The 17771-nt window shown below is 36.3% G+C and overlaps 1 non-coding gene and 15 pseudogenes across 1 annotated transcript; all 16 read left to right on the top strand.

Annotated features, from left to right (window-relative positions):
* The first annotated feature begins 504 nt into the window (after positions 1-504).
* LOC145646825 (5S ribosomal RNA) lies at positions 505-623 on the top strand (annotated as a pseudogene).
* A 1230-nt stretch (positions 624-1853) lies between these two features.
* LOC145648414 (5S ribosomal RNA) lies at positions 1854-1972 on the top strand (annotated as a pseudogene).
* A 1217-nt stretch (positions 1973-3189) lies between these two features.
* On the top strand, positions 3190-3308 carry LOC145646826 (5S ribosomal RNA; annotated as a pseudogene).
* A 1105-nt stretch (positions 3309-4413) lies between these two features.
* On the top strand, positions 4414-4532 carry LOC145646827 (5S ribosomal RNA; annotated as a pseudogene).
* A 1105-nt stretch (positions 4533-5637) lies between these two features.
* Positions 5638-5756, top strand: LOC145649264 (5S ribosomal RNA; annotated as a pseudogene).
* Positions 5757-6424: 668 nt separating this feature from the next.
* LOC145646828 (5S ribosomal RNA) lies at positions 6425-6543 on the top strand (annotated as a pseudogene).
* A 1218-nt stretch (positions 6544-7761) lies between these two features.
* Positions 7762-7880, top strand: LOC145646829 (5S ribosomal RNA; annotated as a pseudogene).
* A 1105-nt stretch (positions 7881-8985) lies between these two features.
* Positions 8986-9104, top strand: LOC145646830 (5S ribosomal RNA; annotated as a pseudogene).
* Positions 9105-9877: 773 nt separating this feature from the next.
* Positions 9878-9996, top strand: LOC145646831 (5S ribosomal RNA; annotated as a pseudogene).
* Positions 9997-11101: 1105 nt separating this feature from the next.
* LOC145650092 (5S ribosomal RNA) lies at positions 11102-11220 on the top strand (annotated as a pseudogene).
* A 668-nt stretch (positions 11221-11888) lies between these two features.
* LOC145647037 (5S ribosomal RNA) lies at positions 11889-12007 on the top strand (annotated as a pseudogene).
* Positions 12008-13333: 1326 nt separating this feature from the next.
* Positions 13334-13452, top strand: LOC145646833 (5S ribosomal RNA; annotated as a pseudogene).
* A 1105-nt stretch (positions 13453-14557) lies between these two features.
* Positions 14558-14676, top strand: LOC145646834 (5S ribosomal RNA; annotated as a pseudogene).
* Positions 14677-15341: 665 nt separating this feature from the next.
* LOC145646835 (5S ribosomal RNA) lies at positions 15342-15460 on the top strand (annotated as a pseudogene).
* Positions 15461-16566: 1106 nt separating this feature from the next.
* LOC145649425 (5S ribosomal RNA) lies at positions 16567-16685 on the top strand. The gene has a single exon (XR_014116583.1). It is a non-coding gene; the product is annotated as a 5S ribosomal RNA (ribosomal RNA).
* A 666-nt stretch (positions 16686-17351) lies between these two features.
* On the top strand, positions 17352-17470 carry LOC145646836 (5S ribosomal RNA; annotated as a pseudogene).
* The last annotated feature ends 301 nt before the right edge of the window (positions 17471-17771 follow it).

Genomic DNA, 17771 nt, shown 5'->3' on the forward strand with positions numbered 1-17771 from the left:
TGCAGTGATTCATCAAAAAACTATATGTTAGCACATTGGACTACGAGATGCTGTAAGCTTCTCTTGCATCACTTTAATTTACTGTCAAGATGACATGCTAGGATGTGAAATGCAGTGATTAATTAAAAAAACTATCTGTTAGCACCTGGGAATAGCAGATGCTGTAAGTTTTTGTTGCATCACTTTACTTTAATCTGCAACTGACAAGCTTGTATGTGAAGTGTACAGATTAAATAGAAATATTTTAGTACCAGGGAATAGCAGGTGCTGTAAGATTGTTTGCATCCCTTTAATTTATGTTCAATCTATCATGTTCAAATTTGAAGTGCAGTGAATAATTAGTGCCTCAGTATACCAGCTCCGTATTGTAAGCTTTTATTGCATCATTTAATTACATTCAAGATAACATTCTAGAATGTCAAGTGCAGGGATTAATAAAAAAAATTGTCAGATTGGTCTTTGATCATATTTGCTATGATTAGGCAATTTGAGTAAGTGTTTAAGGCTTACGGCCACACCAGCTTGAGAACGCCCAATCTCATCTGACCTTGGAAGCTAAGCAAGTTTGGGCCTGAATAGTACTGAGGTGGGACCCTACCTAGGAATACCAGGTGCTGTAAGCTTTTCTTGCATCACTTTAATTTACTTTCAAGCTGACATGCTCAAATGTGAAGTGCAGTGATTAATAAAAAAAACTATCTGTTAGCACCTGGGAATAGCAGATGCTGTAAGTTTTTTTTGCATCACTTTCATTTACTCTCCAACTCACATGCCTGAATGTGAAGTGCAGTGATTCCTCAAAAATCTATCTGTTAGCACCTTGGACTACGAGATGCTGTAAGCTTCTCTTGCATCACTTTAATTTACTTTCAAGATGACATGCTAGGATGTGAAGTGCAGTGATTAATTAAAAAAACTATCTGTTAGCACCTGGGAATAGCAAATGCTGTAAGTTTTTGTTGCATCACTTTACTTTAATCTGCAACTGACAAGCTTGTATGTGAAGTGTACAGATTAAATAGAAATATTTTAGTACCAGGGAATAGCAGGTGCTGTAAGATTGTATTGCATCCCTTTAATTTATGTTCAAGCTATCATGTTCAAATTTGAAGTGCAGTGAATAATTAACTCAGACTATCTGTTAGCACCTGGGAATAGCAGATGCTGTAAGTTTTTTTTGCATCACTTTCATTTACTCTCCAACTCACATGCCTGAATGTGAAGTGCAGTGATTCATCACAAAACTATATGTTAGCACATTGGACTACGAGATGCTGTAAGCTTCTCTTGCATCACTTTAATTTACTGTCAAGATGACATGCTAGGATGTGAAATGCAGTGATTAATTAAAAAAACTATCTGTTAGCACCTGGGAATAGCAAATGCTGTAAGTTTTTGTTGCATCACTTTACTTTAATCTGCAACTGACAAGCTTGTATGTGAAGTGTACAGATTAAATAGAAATATTTTAGTACCAGGGAATAGCAGGTGCTGTAAGATTGTATTGCATCCCTTTAATTTATGTTCAAGCTATCATGTTCAAATTTGAAGTGCAGTGAATAATTAACTCAAACTATCTGTTAGCACCTGGGAATAGCAGATGCTGTAATTTTTTTTTGCATCACTTTCATTTACTCTCCAACTCACGTGCCTGAATGTGAAGTGCAGTGATTCATCAAAAAACTGTCTGTTACTTCCTCCGTATACCAGATGTTGTAAGCTTTTATTGCATCATTTAATTTACATTCAAGATAACATTCTAGAATGTCAATTGCAGGGATTAATAAAAAAAATTGTCAGATTGGTCTTTGATCATATTTGCTATGATTAGGCAATTTGAGTAAGTGTTTAAGGCTTACGGCCACACCAGTTTGAGAATGCCCAATCTCATCTGACCTTGGAAGCTAAGCAAGTTTGGGCCTGGATAGTACTGAGGTGGGACCCTACCTAGGAATACCAGGTGCTGTAAGCTTTTCTTGCATCACTTTAATTTACTTTCAAGCTGACATGCTCAAATGTGAAGTGCAGTGATTAATAAAAAAAACTATCTGTTAGCACCTGGGAAAAGCAGGTGCTGTAAGATTGTATTGCATCCCTTTAATTTATGTTCAAGCTATCATGTTCAAATTTGAAGTGCAGTGAATAATTAACTCAAACTATCTGTTAGCACCTGGGAATAGCAGATGCTGTAAGTTTTTTTTGCATCACTTTCATTTACTCTCCAACTCACATGCCTGAATGTGAAGTGCAGTGATTCATCAAAAAACTATATGTTAGCACATTGGACTACGAGATGCTGTAAGCTTCTCTTGCATCACTTTAATTTACAGTCAAGATGACATGCTAGGATGTGAAATGCAGTGATTAATTAAAAAAACTATCTGTTAGCACCTGGGAATAGCAGATGCTGTAAGTTTTTGTTGCATCACTTTACTTTAATCTGCAACTGACAAGCTTGTATGTGAAGTGTACAGATTAAATAGAAATATTTTAGTACCAGGGAATAGCAGGTGCTGTAAGATTGTATTGCATCCCTTTAATTTATGTTCAAGCTATCATGTTCAAATTTGAAGTGCAATGAATAATTAACTCAAACTATCTGTTAGCACCTGGGAATAGCAGATGCTGTAAGTTTTTTTTGCATCACTTTCATTTACTCTCCAACTCACATGCCTGAATGTGAAGTGCAGTGATTCATCAAAAAACTATATGTTAGCACATTGGACTACGAGATGCTGTAAGCTTCTCTTGCATCACTTTAATTTACTGTCAAGATGACATGCTAGGATGTGAAATGCAGTGATTAATTAAAAAAACTATCTGTTAGCACCTGGGAATAGCAGATGCTGTAAGTTTTTGTTGCATCACTTTACTTTAATCTGCAACTGACAAGCTTGTATGTGAAGTGTACAGATTAAATAGAAATATTTTAGTACCAGGGAATAGCAGGTGCTGTAAGATTGTTTGCATCCCTTTAATTTATGTTCAAGCTATCATGTTCAAATTTGAAGTGCAGTGAATAATTAGTGCCTCCGTATACCAGCTCCGTATTGTAAGCTTTTATTGCATCATTTAATTACATTCAAGATAACATTCTAGAATGTCAATTGCAGGGATTAAAAAAAAAAATTGTCAGATTGGTCTTTGATCATATTTGCTATGATTAGGCAATTTGAGTAAGTGTTTAAGGCTTACGGCCACACCAGCTTGAGAACGCCCAATCTCATCTGACCTTGGAAGCTAAGCAAGTTTGGGCCTGAATAGTACTGAGGTGGGACCCTACCTAGGAATACCAGGTGCTGTAAGCTTTTCTTGCATCACTTTAATTTACTTTCAAGCTGACATGCTCAAATGTGAAGTGCAGTGATTAATAAAAAAAACTATCTGTTAGCACCTGGGAATAGCAGATGCTGTAAGTTTTTTTTGCATCACTTTCATTTACTCTCCAACTCACATGCCTGAATGTGAAGTGCAGTGATTCCTCAAAAATCTATCTGTTAGCACCTTGGACTACGAGATGCTGTAAGCTTCTCTTGCATCACTTTAATTTACTTTCAAGATGACATGCTAGGATGTGAAGTGCAGTGATTAATTAAAAAAACTATCTGTTAGCACCTGGGAATAGCAAATGCTGTAAGTTTTTGTTGCATCACTTTACTTTAATCTGCAACTGACAAGCTTGTATGTGAAGTGTACAGATTAAATAGAAATATTTTAGTACCAGGGAATAGCAGGTGCTGTAAGATTGTATTGCATCCCTTTAATTTATGTTCAAGCTATCATGTTCAAATTTGAAGTGCAGTGAATAATTAACTCAAACTATCTGTTAGCACCTGGGAATAGCAGATGCTGTAAGTTTTTTTTGCATCACTTTCATTTACTCTCCAACTCACATGCCTGAATGTGAAGTGCAGTGATTCATCAAAAAACTATATGTTAGCACATTGGACTACGAGATGCTGTAAGCTTCTCTTGCATCACTTTAATTTACTGTCAAGATGACATGCTAGGATGTGAAATGCAGTGATTAATTAAAAAAACTATCTGTTAGCACCTGGGAATAGCAGATGCTGTAAGTTTTTGTTGCATCACTTTACTTTAATCTGCAACTGACAAGCTTGTATGTGAAGTGTACAGATTAAATAGAAATATTTTAGTACCAGGGAATAGCAGGTGCTGTAAGATTGTTTGCATCCCTTTAATTTATGTTCAATCTATCATGTTCAAATTTGAAGTGCAGTGAATAATTAGTGCCTCAGTATACCAGCTCCGTATTGTAAGCTTTTATTGCATCATTTAATTACATTCAAGATAACATTCTAGAATGTCAAGTGCAGGGATTAATAAAAAAAATTGTCAGATTGGTCTTTGATCATATTTGCTATGATTAGGCAATTTGAGTAAGTGTTTAAGGCTTACGGCCACACCAGCTTGAGAACGCCCAATCTCATCTGACCTTGGAAGCTAAGCAAGTTTGGGCCTGAATAGTACTGAGGTGGGACCCTACCTAGGAATACCAGGTGCTGTAAGCTTTTCTTGCATCACTTTAATTTACTTTCAAGCTGACATGCTCAAATGTGAAGTGCAGTGATTAATAAAAAAAACTATCTGTTAGCACCTGGGAATAGCAGATGCTGTAAGTTTTTTTTGCATCACTTTCATTTACTCTCCAACTCACATGCCTGAATGTGAAGTGCAGTGATTCCTCAAAAATCTATCTGTTAGCACCTTGGACTACGAGATGCTGTAAGCTTCTCTTGCATCACTTTAATTTACTTTCAAGATGACATGCTAGGATGTGAAGTGCAGTGATTAATTAAAAAAACTATCTGTTAGCACCTGGGAATAGCAAATGCTGTAAGTTTTTGTTGCATCACTTTACTTTAATCTGCAACTGACAAGCTTGTATGTGAAGTGTACAGATTAAATAGAAATATTTTAGTACCAGGGAATAGCAGGTGCTGTAAGATTGTATTGCATCCCTTTAATTTATGTTCAAGCTATCATGTTCAAATTTGAAGTGCAGTGAATAATTAACTCAGACTATCTGTTAGCACCTGGGAATAGCAGATGCTGTAAGTTTTTTTTGCATCACTTTCATTTACTCTCCAACTCACATGCCTGAATGTGAAGTGCAGTGATTCATCACAAAACTATATGTTAGCACATTGGACTACGAGATGCTGTAAGCTTCTCTTGCATCACTTTAATTTACTGTCAAGATGACATGCTAGGATGTGAAATGCAGTGATTAATTAAAAAAACTATCTGTTAGCACCTGGGAATAGCAGATGCTGTAAGTTTTTGTTGCATCACTTTACTTTAATCTGCAACTGACAAGCTTGTATGTGAAGTGTACAGATTAAATAGAAATATTTTAGTACCAGGGAATAGCAGGTGCTGTAAGATTGTTTGCATCCCTTTAATTTATGTTCAAGCTATCATGTTCAAATTTGAAGTGCAGTGAATAATTAGTGCCTCCGTATACCAGCTCCGTATTGTAAGCTTTTATTGCATCATTTAATTACATTCAAGATAACATTCTAGAATGTCAAGTGCAGGGATTAATAAAAAAAATTGTCAGATTGGTCTTTGATCATATTTGCTATGATTAGGCAATTTGAGTAAGCGTTTAAGGCTTACGGCCACACCAGCTTAAAAACGCCCAATCTCATCTGACCTTGGAAGCTAAGCAAGTTTGGGCCTGAATAGTACTGAGGTGGGACCCTACCTAGGAATACCAGGTGCTGTAAGATTGTATTGCATCCCTTTAATTTATGTTCAAGCTATCATGTTCAAATTTGAAGTGCAGTGAATAATTAACTCAAACTATCTGTTAGCACCTGGGAATAGCAGATGCTGTAAGTTTTTTTTGCATCACTTTCATTTACTCTCCAACTCACATGCCTGAATGTGAAGTGCAGTGATTCCTCAAAAATCTATCTGTTAGCACCTTGGACTACGAGATGCTGTAAGCTTCTCTTGCATCACTTTAATTTACTTTCAAGATGACATGCTAGGATGTGAAGTGCAGTGATTAATTAAAAAAAACTATCTGTTAGCACCTGGGAATAGCAGATGCTGTAAGTTTTTGTTGCATCACTTTACTTTAATCTACAACTGACAAGCTTGTATGTGAAGTGTACAGATTAAATAGAAATATTTTAGTACCAGGGAATAGCAGGTGCTGTAAGATTGTTTGCATCCCTTTAATTTATGTTCAATCTATCATGTTCAAATTTGAAGTGCAGTGAATAATTAGTGCCTCAGTATACCAGCTCCGTATTGTAAGCTTTTATTGGATCATTTAATTACATTCAAGATAACATTCTAGAATGTCAAGTGCAGGGATTAATAAAAAAAATTGTCAGATTGGTCTTTGATCATATTTGCTATGATTAGGCAATTTGAGTAAGTGTTTAAGGCTTACGGCCACACCAGCTTGAGAACGCCCAATCTCATCTGACCTTGGAAGCTAAGCAAGTTTGGGCCTGAATAGTACTGAGGTGGGACCCTACCTAGGAATACCAGGTGCTGTAAGCTTTTCTTGCATCACTTTAATTTACTTTCAAGCTGACATGCTCAAATGTGAAGTGCAGTGATTAATAAAAAAAACTATCTGTTAGCACCTGGGAATAGCAGGTGCTGTAAGATTGTATTGCATCCCTTTAATTTATGTTCAAGCTATCATGTTCAAATTTGAAGTGCAGTGAATAATTAACTCAAACTATCTGTTAGCACCTGGGAATAGCAGATGCTGTAAGTTTTTTTTGCATCACTTTCATTTACTCTCCAACTCACATGCCTGAATGTGAAGTGCAGTGATTCATCAAAAAACTATATGTTAGCACATTGGACTACGAGATGCTGTAAGCTTCTCTTGCATCACTTTAATTTACTGTCAAGATGACATGCTAGGATGTGAAATGCAGTGATTAATTAAAAAAACTATCTGTTAGCACCTGGGAATAGCAGATGCTGTAAGTTTTTGTTGCATCACTTTACTTTAATCTGCAACTGACAAGCTTGTATGTGAAGTGTACAGATTAAATAGAAATATTTTAGTACCAGGGAATAGCAGGTGCTGTAAGATTGTATTGCATCCCTTTAATTTATGTTCAAGCTATCATGTTCAAATTTGAAGTGCAATGAATAATTAACTCAAACTATCTGTTAGCACCTGGGAATAGCAGATGCTGTAAGTTTTTTTTGCATCACTTTCATTTACTCTCCAACTCACATGCCTGAATGTGAAGTGCAGTGATTCATCAAAAAACTATATGTTAGCACATTGGACTACGAGATGCTGTAAGCTTCTCTTGCATCACTTTGATTTACTGTCAAGATGACATGCTAGGATGTGAAATGCAGTGATTAATTAAAAAAAACTATCTGTTAGCACCTGGGAATAGCAAATGCTGTAAGTTTTTGTTGCATCACTTTACTTTAATCTGCAACTGACAAGCTTGTATGTGAAGTGTACAGATTAAATAGAAATATTTTAGTACCAGGGAATAGCAGGTGCTGTAAGATTGTTTGCATCCCTTTAATTTATGTTCAAGCTATCATGTTCAAATTTGAAGTGCAGTGAATAATTAGTGCCTCCGTATACCAGCTCCGTATTGTAAGCTTTTATTGCATCATTTAATTACATTCAAGATAACATTCTAGAATGTCAATTGCAGGGATTAATAAAAAAAATTGTCAGATTGGTCTTTGATCATATTTGCTATGATTAGGCAATTTGAGTAAGTGTTTAAGGCTTACGGCCACACCAGCTTGAGAACGCCCAATCTCATCTGACCTTGGAAGCTAAGCAAGTTTGGGCCTGAATAGTACTGAGGTGGGACCCTACCTAGGAATACCAGGTGCTGTAAGCTTTTCTTGCATCACTTTAATTTACTTTCAAGCTGACATGCTCAAATGTGAAGTGCAGTGATTAATAAAAAAAACTATCTGTTAGCACCTGGGAATAGCAGATGCTGTAAGTTTTTTTTGCATCACTTTCATTTACTCTCCAACTCACATGCCTGAATGTGAAGTGCAGTGATTCCTCAAAAATCTATCTGTTAGCACCTTGGACTACGAGATGCTGTAAGCTTCTCTTGCATCACTTTAATTTACTTTCAAGATGACATGCTAGGATGTGAAGTGCAGTGATTAATTAAAAAAACTATCTGTTAGCACCTGGGAATAGCAAATGCTGTAAGTTTTTGTTGCATCACTTTACTTTAATCTGCAACTGACAAGCTTGTATGTGAAGTGTACAGATTAAATAGAAATATTTTAGTACCAGGGAATAGCAGGTGCTGTAAGATTGTATTGCATCCCTTTAATTTATGTTCAAGCTATCATGTTCAAATTTGAAGTGCAGTGAATAATTAACTCAAACTATCTGTTAGCACCTGGGAATAGCAGATGCTGTAAGTTTTTTTTGCATCACTTTCATTTACTCTCCAACTCACATGCCTGAATGTGAAGTGCAGTGATTCATCAAAAAACTATATGTTAGCACATTGGACTACGAAATGCTGTAAGCTTCTCTTGCATCACTTTAATTTACTGTCAAGATGACATGCTAGGATGTGAAATGCAGTGATTAATTAAAAAAACTATCTGTTAGCACCTGGGAATAGCAGATGCTGTAAGTTTTTGTTGCATCACTTTACTTTAATCTGCAACTGACAAGCTTGTATGTGAAGTGTACAGATTAAATAGAAATATTTTAGTACCAGGGAATAGCAGGTGCTGTAAGATTGTTTGCATCCCTTTAATTTATGTTCAATCTATCATGTTCAAATTTGAAGTGCAGTGAATAATTAGTGCCTCAGTATACCAGCTCCGTATTGTAAGCTTTTATTGCATCATTTAATTACATTCAAGATAACATTCTAGAATGTCAAGTGCAGGGATTAATAAAAAAAATTGTCAGATTGGTCTTTGATCATATTTGCTATGATTAGGCAATTTGAGTAAGTGTTTAAGGCTTACGGCCACACCAGCTTGAGAACGCCCAATCTCATCTGACCTTGGAAGCTAAGCAAGTTTGGGCCTGAATAGTACTGAGGTGGGACCCTACCTAGGAATACCAGGTGCTGTAAGCTTTTCTTGCATCACTTTAATTTACTTTCAAGCTGACATGCTCAAATGTGAAGTGCAGTGATTAATAAAAAAAACTATCTGTTAGCACCTGGGAATAGCAGATGCTGTAAGTTTTTTTTGCATCACTTTCATTTACTCTCCAACTCACATGCCTGAATGTGAAGTGCAGTGATTCCTCAAAAAACTATCTGTTAGCACCTGGGAATAGCAGATGCTGTAAGTTTTTGTTGCATCACTTTACTTTAATCTGCAACTGACAAGCTTGTATGTGAAGTGTACAGATTAAATAGAAATATTTTAGTACCAGGGAATAGCAGGTGCTGTAAGATTGTATTGCATCCCTTTAATTTATGTTCAAGCTATCATGTTCAAATTTGAAGTGCAGTGAATAATTAACTCAAACTATCTGTTAGCACCTGGGAATAGCAGATGCTGTAAGTTTTTGTTGCATCACTTTACTTTAATCTGCAACTGACAAGCTTGTATGTGAAGTGTACAGATTAAATAGAAATATTTTAGTACCAGGGAATAGCAGGTGCTGTAAGATTGTTTGCATCCCTTTAATTTATGTTCAATCTATCATGTTCAAATTTGAAGTGCAGTGAATAATTAGTGCCTCAGTATACCAGCTCCGTATTGTAAGCTTTTATTGCATCATTTAATTACATTCAAGATAACATTCTAGAATGTCAAGTGCAGGGATTAATAAAAAAAATTGTCAGATTGGTCTTTGATCATATTTGCTATGATTAGGCAATTTGAGTAAGTGTTTAAGGCTTACGGCCACACCAGCTTGAGAACGCCCAATCTCATCTGACCTTGGAAGCTAAGCAAGTTTGGGCCTGAATAGTACTGAGGTGGGACCCTACCTAGGAATACCAGGTGCTGTAAGCTTTTCTTGCATCACTTTAATTTACTTTCAAGCTGACATGCTCAAATGTGAAGTGCAGTGATTAATAAAAAAAACTATCTGTTAGCACCTGGGAATAGCAGATGCTGTAAGTTTTTTTTGCATCACTTTCATTTACTCTCCAACTCACATGCCTGAATGTGAAGTGCAGTGATTCCTCAAAAATCTATCTGTTAGCACCTTGGACTACGAGATGCTGTAAGCTTCTCTTGCATCACTTTAATTTACTTTCAAGATGACATGCTAGGATGTGAAGTGCAGTGATTAATTAAAAAAACTATCTGTTAGCACCTGGGAATAGCAAATGCTGTAAGTTTTTGTTGCATCACTTTACTTTAATCTGCAACTGACAAGCTTGTATGTGAAGTGTACAGATTAAATAGAAATATTTTAGTACCAGGGAATAGCAGGTGCTGTAAGATTGTATTGCATCCCTTTAATTTATGTTCAAGCTATCATGTTCAAATTTGAAGTGCAGTGAATAATTAACTCAGACTATCTGTTAGCACCTGGGAATAGCAGATGCTGTAAGTTTTTTTTGCATCACTTTCATTTACTCTCCAACTCACATGCCTGAATGTGAAGTGCAGTGATTCATCACAAAACTATATGTTAGCACATTGGACTACGAGATGCTGTAAGCTTCTCTTGCATCACTTTAATTTACTGTCAAGATGACATGCTAGGATGTGAAATGCAGTGATTAATTAAAAAAACTATCTGTTAGCACCTGGGAATAGCAGATGCTGTAAGTTTTTGTTGCATCACTTTACTTTAATCTGCAACTGACAAGCTTGTATGTGAAGTGTACAGATTAAATAGAAATATTTTAGTACCAGGGAATAGCAGGTGCTGTAAGATTGTTTGCATCCCTTTAATTTATGTTCAAGCTATCATGTTCAAATTTGAAGTGCAGTGAATAATTAGTGCCTCCGTATACCAGCTCCGTATTGTAAGCTTTTATTGCATCATTTAATTACATTCAAGATAACATTCTAGAATGTCAAGTGCAGGGATTAATAAAAAAAATTGTCAGATTGGTCTTTGATCATATTTGCTATGATTAGGCAATTTGAGTAAGTGTTTAAGGCTTACGGCCACACCAGCTTAAGAACGCCCAATCTCATCTGACCTTGGAAGCTAAGCAAGTTTGGGCCTGAATAGTACTGAGGTGGGACCCTACCTAGGAATACCAGGTGCTGTAAGATTGTATTGCATCCCTTTAATTTATGTTCAAGCTATCATGTTCAAATTTGAAGTGCAGTGAATAATTAACTCAAACTATCTGTTAGCACCTGGGAATAGCAGATGCTGTAAGTTTTTTTTGCATCACTTTCATTTACTCTCCAACTCACATGCCTGAATGTGAAGTGCAGTGATTCATCAAAAAACTATATGTTAGCACATTGGACTACGAGATGCTGTAAGCTTCTCTTGCATCACTTTAATTTACTGTCAAGATGACATGCTAGGATGTGAAATGCAGTGATTAATTAAAAAAAACTATCTGTTAGCACCTGGGAATAGCAGATGCTGTAAGTTTTTGTTGCATCACTTTACTTTAATCTGCAACTGACAAGCTTGTATGTGAAGTGTACAGATTAAATAGAAATATTTTAGTACCAGGGAATAGCAGGTGCTGTAAGATTGTTTGCATCCCTTTAATTTATGTTCAATCTATCATGTTCAAATTTGAAGTGCAGTGAATAATTAGTGCCTCAGTATACCAGCTCCGTATTGTAAGCTTTTATTGCATCATTTAATTACATTCAAGATAACATTCTAGAATGTCAAGTGCAGGGATTAATAAAAAAAATTGTCAGATTGGTCTTTGATCATATTTGCTATGATTAGGCAATTTGAGTAAGTGTTTAAGGCTTACAGCCACACCAGCTTGAGAACGCCCAATCTCATCTGACCTTGGAAGCTAAGCAAGTTTGGGCCTGAATAGTACTGAGGTGGGACCCTACCTAGGAATACCAGGTGCTGTAAGCTTTTCTTGCATCACTTTAATTTACTTTCAAGCTGACATGCTCAAATGTGAAGTGCAGTGATTAATAAAAAAAACTATCTGTTAGCACCTGGGAATAGCAGATGCTGTAAGTTTTTTTTGCATCACTTTCATTTACTCTCCAACTCACATGCCTGAATGTGAAGTGCAGTGATTCCTCAAAAATCTATCTGTTAGCACCTTGGACTACGAGATGCTGTAAGCTTCTCTTGCATCACTTTAATTTACTTTCAAGATGACATGCTAGGATGTGAAGTGCAGTGATTAATTAAAAAAACTATCTGTTAGCACCTGGGAATAGCAGATGCTGTAAGTTTTTTTTGCATCACTTTCATTTACTCTCCAACTCACATGCCTGAATGTGAAGTGCAGTGATTCCTCAAAAATCTATCTGTTAGCACCTTGGACTACGAGATGCTGTAAGCTTCTCTTGCATCACTTTAATTTACTTTCAAGATGACATGCTAGGATGTGAAGTGCAGTGATTAATTAAAAAAAATATCTGTTAGCACCTGGGAATAGCAAATGCTGTAAGTTTTTGTTGCATCACTTTACTTTAATCTGCAATTGACAAGCTTGTATGTGAAGTGTACAGATTAAATAGAAATATTTTAGTACCAGGGAATAGCAGGTGCTGTAAGATTGTATTGCATCCCTTTAATTTATGTTCAAGCTATCATGTTCAAATTTGAAGTGCAGTGAATAATTAACTCAAACTATCTGTTAGCACCTGGGAATAGCAGATGCTGTAAGTTTTTTTTGCATCACTTTCATTTACTCTCCAACTCACATGCCTGAATGTGAAGTGCAGTGATTCATCAAAAAACTATATGTTAGCACATTGGACTACGAGATGCTGTAAGCTTCTCTTGCATCACTTTAATTTACTGTCAAGATGACATGCTAGGATGTGAAATGCAGTGATTAATTAAAAAAACTATCTGTTAGCACCTGGGAATAGCAGATGCTGTAAGTTTTTGTTGCATCACTTTACTTTAATCTGCAACTGACAAGCTTGTATGTGAAGTGTACAGATTAAATAGAAATATTTTAGTACCAGGGAATAGCAGGTGCTGTAAGATTGTTTGCATCCCTTTAATTTATGTTCAAGCTATCATGTTCAAATTTGAAGTGCAGTGAATAATTAGTGCCTCCGTATACCAGCTCCGTATTGTAAGCTTTTATTGCATCATTTAATTACATTCAAGATAACATTCTAGAATGTCAAGTGCAGGGATTAATAAAAAAAATTGTCAGATTGGTCTTTGATCATATTTGCTATGATTAGGCAATTTGAGTAAGCGTTTAAGGCTTACGGCCACACCAGCTTGAGAACGCCCAATCTCATCTGACCTTGGAAGCTAAGCAAGTTTGGGCCTGAATAGTACTGAGGTGGGACCCTACCTAGGAATACCAGGTGCTGTAAGCTTTTCTTGCATCACTTTAATTTACTTTCAAGATGACATGCTCAAATGTGAAGTGCAGTGATTAATAAAAAAAACTATCTGTTAGCACCTGGGAATAGCAGATGCTGTAAGTTTTTTTTGCATCACTTTCATTTACTCTCCAACTCACATGCCTGAATGTGAAGTGCAGTGATTCCTCAAAAATCTATCTGTTAGCACCTTGGACTACGAGATGCTGTAAGCTTCTCTTGCATCACTTTAATTTACTTTCAAGATGACATGCTAGGATGTGAAGTGCAGTGATTAATTAAAAAAACTATCTGTTAGCACCTGGGAATAGCAAATGCTGTAAGTTTTTGTTGCATCACTTTACTTTAATCTGCAACTGACAAGCTTGTATGTGAAGTGTACAGATTAAATAGAAATATTTTAGTACCAGGGAATAGCAGGTGCTGTAAGATTGTATTGCATCCCTTTAATTTATGTTCAAGCTATCATGTTCAAATTTGAAGTGCAGTGAATAATTAACTCAGACTATCTGTTAGCACCTGGGAATAGCAGATGCTGTAAGTTTTTTTTGCATCACTTTCATTTACTCTCCAACTCACATGCCTGAATGTGAAGTGCAGTGATTCATCACAAAACTATATGTTAGCACATTGGACTACGAGATGCTGTAAGCTTCTCTTGCATCACTTTAATTTACTGTCAAGATGACATGCTAGGATGTGAAATGCAGTGATTAATTAAAAAAACTATCTGTTAGCACCTGGGAATAGCAGATGCTGTAAGTTTTTGTTGCATCACTTTACTTTAATCTGCAACTGACAAGCTTGTATGTGAAGTGTACAGATTAAATAGAAATATTTTAGTACCAGGGAATAGCAGGTGCTGTAAGATTGTTTGCATCCCTTTAATTTATGTTCAAGCTATCATGTTCAAATTTGAAGTGCAGTGAATAATTAGTGCCTCCGTATACCAGCTCCGTATTGTAAGCTTTTATTGCATCATTTAATTACATTCAAGATAACATTCTAGAATGTCAAGTGCGGGGATTAATAAAAAAAATTGTCAGATTGGTCTTTGATCATATTTGCTATGATTAGGCAATTTGAGTAAGTGTTTAAGGCTTACGGCCACACCAGCTTGAGAACGCCCAATCTCATCTGACCTTGGAAGCTAAGCAAGTTTGGGCCTGAATAGTACTGAGGTGGGACCCTACCTAGGAATACCAGGTGCTGTAAGCTTTTCTTGCATCACTTTAATTTACTTTCAAGCTGACATGCTCAAATGTGAAGTGCAGTGATTAATAAAAAAAACTATCTGTTAGCACCTGGGAATAGCAGATGCTGTAAGTTTTTTTTGCATCACTTTCATTTACTCTCCAACTCACATGCCTGAATGTGAAGTGCAGTGATTCCTCAAAAATCTATCTGTTAGCACCTTGGACTACGAGATGCTGTAAGCTTCTCTTGCATCACTTTAATTTACTTTCAAGATGACATGCTAGGATGTGAAGTGCAGTGATTAATTAAAAAAACTATCTGTTAGCACCTGGGAATAGCAGGTGCTGTAAGTTTTTGTTGCATCACTTTACTTTAATCTGCAACTGACAAGCTTGTATGTGAAGTGTACAGATTAAATAGAAATATTTTAGTACCAGGGAATAGCAGGTGCTGTAAGATTGTTTGCATCCCTTTAATTTATGTTCAAGCTATCATGTTCAAATTTGAAGTGCAGTGAATAATTAGTGCCTCCGTATACCAGCTCCGTATTGTAAGCTTTTATTGCATCATTTAATTACATTCAAGATAACATTCTAGAATGTCAAGTGCAGGGATTAATAAAAAAATTGTCAGATTGGTCTTTGATCATATTTGCTATGATTAGGCAATTTGAGTAAGTGTTTAAGGCTTACGGCCACACCAGCTTGAGAACGCCCAATCTCATCTGACCTTGGAAGCTAAGCAAGTTTGGGCCTGAATAGTACTGAGGTGGGACCCTACCTAGGAATACCAGGTGCTGTAAGCTTTTCTTGCATCACTTTAATTTACTTTCAAGCTGACATGCTCAAATGTGAAGTGCAGTGATTAATAAAAAAAACTATCTGTTAGCACCTGGGAATAGCAGATGCTGTAAGTTTTTTTTGCATCACTTTCATTTACTCTCCAACTCACATGCCTGAATGTGAAGTGCAGTGATTCCTCAAAAATCTATCTGTTAGCACCTTGGACTACGAGATGCTGTAAGCTTCTCTTGCATCACTTTAATTTACTTTCAAGATGACATGCTAGGATGTGAAGTGCAGTGATTAATTAAAAAAACTATCTGTTAGCACCTGGGAATAGCAAATGCTGTAAGTTTTTGTTGCATCACTTTACTTTAATCTGCAACTGACAAGCTTGTATGTGAAGTGTACAGATTAAATAGAAATATTTTAGTACCAGGGAATAGCAGGTGCTGTAAGATTGTATTGCATCCCTTTAATTTATGTTCAAGCTATCATGTTCAAATTTGAAGTGCAGTGAATAATTAACTCAAACTATCTGTTAGCACCTGGGAATAGCAGATGCTGTAAGTTTTTTTTGCATCACTTTCATTTACTCTCCAACTCACATGCCTGAATGTGAAGTGCAGTGATTCATCAAAAAACTATATGTTAGCACATTGGACTACGAGATGCTGTAAGCTTCTCTTGCATCACTTTAATTTACTGTCAAGATGACATGCTAGGATGTGAAATGCAGTGATTAATTAAAAAAAACTATCTGTTAGCACCTGGGAATAGCAGATGCTGTAAGTTTTTGTTGCATCACTTTACTTTAATCTGCAACTGACAAGCTTGTATGTGAAGTGTACAGATTAAATAGAAATATTTTAGTACCAGGGAATAGCAGGTGCTGTAAGATTGTTTGCATCCCTTTAATTTATGTTCAATCTATCATGTTCAAATTTGAAGTGCAGTGAATAATTAGTGCCTCAGTATACCAGCTCCGTATTGTAAGCTTTTATTGCATCATTTAATTACATTCAAGATAACATTCTAGAATGTCAAGTGCAGGGATTAATAAAAAAAATTGTCAGATTGGTCTTTGATCATATTTGCTATGATTAGGCAATTTGAGTAAGTGTTTAAGGCTTACGGCCACACCAGCTTGAGAACGCCCAATCTCATCTGACCTTGGAAGCTAAGCAAGTTTGGGCCTGGATAGTACTGAGGTGGGACCCTACCTAGGAATACCAGGTGCTGTAAGCTTTTCTTGCATCACTTTAATTTACTTTCAAGCTGACATGCTCAAATGTGAAGTGCAGTGATTAATAAAAAAAACTATCTGTTAGCACCTGGGAATAGCAGATGCTGTAAGTTTTTTTTGCATCACTTTCATTTACTCTCCAACTCACATGCCTGAATGTGAAGTGCAGTGATTCCTCAAAAATCTATCTGTTAGCACCTTGGACTACGAGATGCTGTAAGCTTCTCTTGCATCACTTTAATTTACTTTCAAGATGACATGCTAGGATGTGAAGTGCAGTGATTAATTAAAAAAACTATCTGTTAGCACCTGGGAATAGCAGATGCTGTAAGTTTTTGTTGCATCACTTTACTTTAATCTGCAACTGACAAGCTTGTATGTGAAGTGTACAGATTAAATAGAAATATTTTAGTACCAGGGAATAGCAGGTGCTGTAAGATTGTTTGCATCCCTTTAATTTATGTTCAAGCTATCATGTTCAAATTTGAAGTGCAGTGAATAATTAGTGCCTCCGTATACCAGCTCCGTATTGTAAGCTTTTATTGCATCATTTAATTACATTCAAGATAACATTCTAGAATGTCAAGTGCAGGGATTAATAAAAAAAATTGTCAGATTGGTCTTTGATCATATTTGCTATGATTAGGCAATTTGAGTAAGTGTTTAAGGCTTACGGCCACACCAGCTTGAGAACGCCCAATCTCATCTGACCTTGGAAGCTAAGCAAGTTTGGGCCTGAATAGTACTGAGGTGGGACCCTACCTAGGAATACCAGGTGCTGTAAGCTTTTCTTGCATCACTTTAATTTACTTTCAAGCTGACATGCTCAAATGTGAAGTGCAGTGATTAATAAAAAAAACTATCTGTTAGCACCTGGGAATAGCAGGTGCTGTAAGATTGTATTGCATCCCTTTAATTTATGTTCAAGCTATCATGTTCAAATTTGAAGTGCAGTGAATAATTAACTCAAACTATCTGTTAGCACCTGGGAATAGCAGATGCTGTAAGTTTTTTTTGCATCACATTCATTTACTCTCCAACTCACATGCTTGAATGTGAAGTGCAGTGATTCATCAAAAAACTATATG

Source organism: Electrophorus electricus, chromosome 13, assembly GCF_041902795.1.
Source record: "Electrophorus electricus isolate QZ-2024a chromosome 13, ASM4190279v1, whole genome shotgun sequence".
Lineage (NCBI taxonomy): Eukaryota > Metazoa > Chordata > Actinopteri > Gymnotiformes > Gymnotidae > Electrophorus > Electrophorus electricus.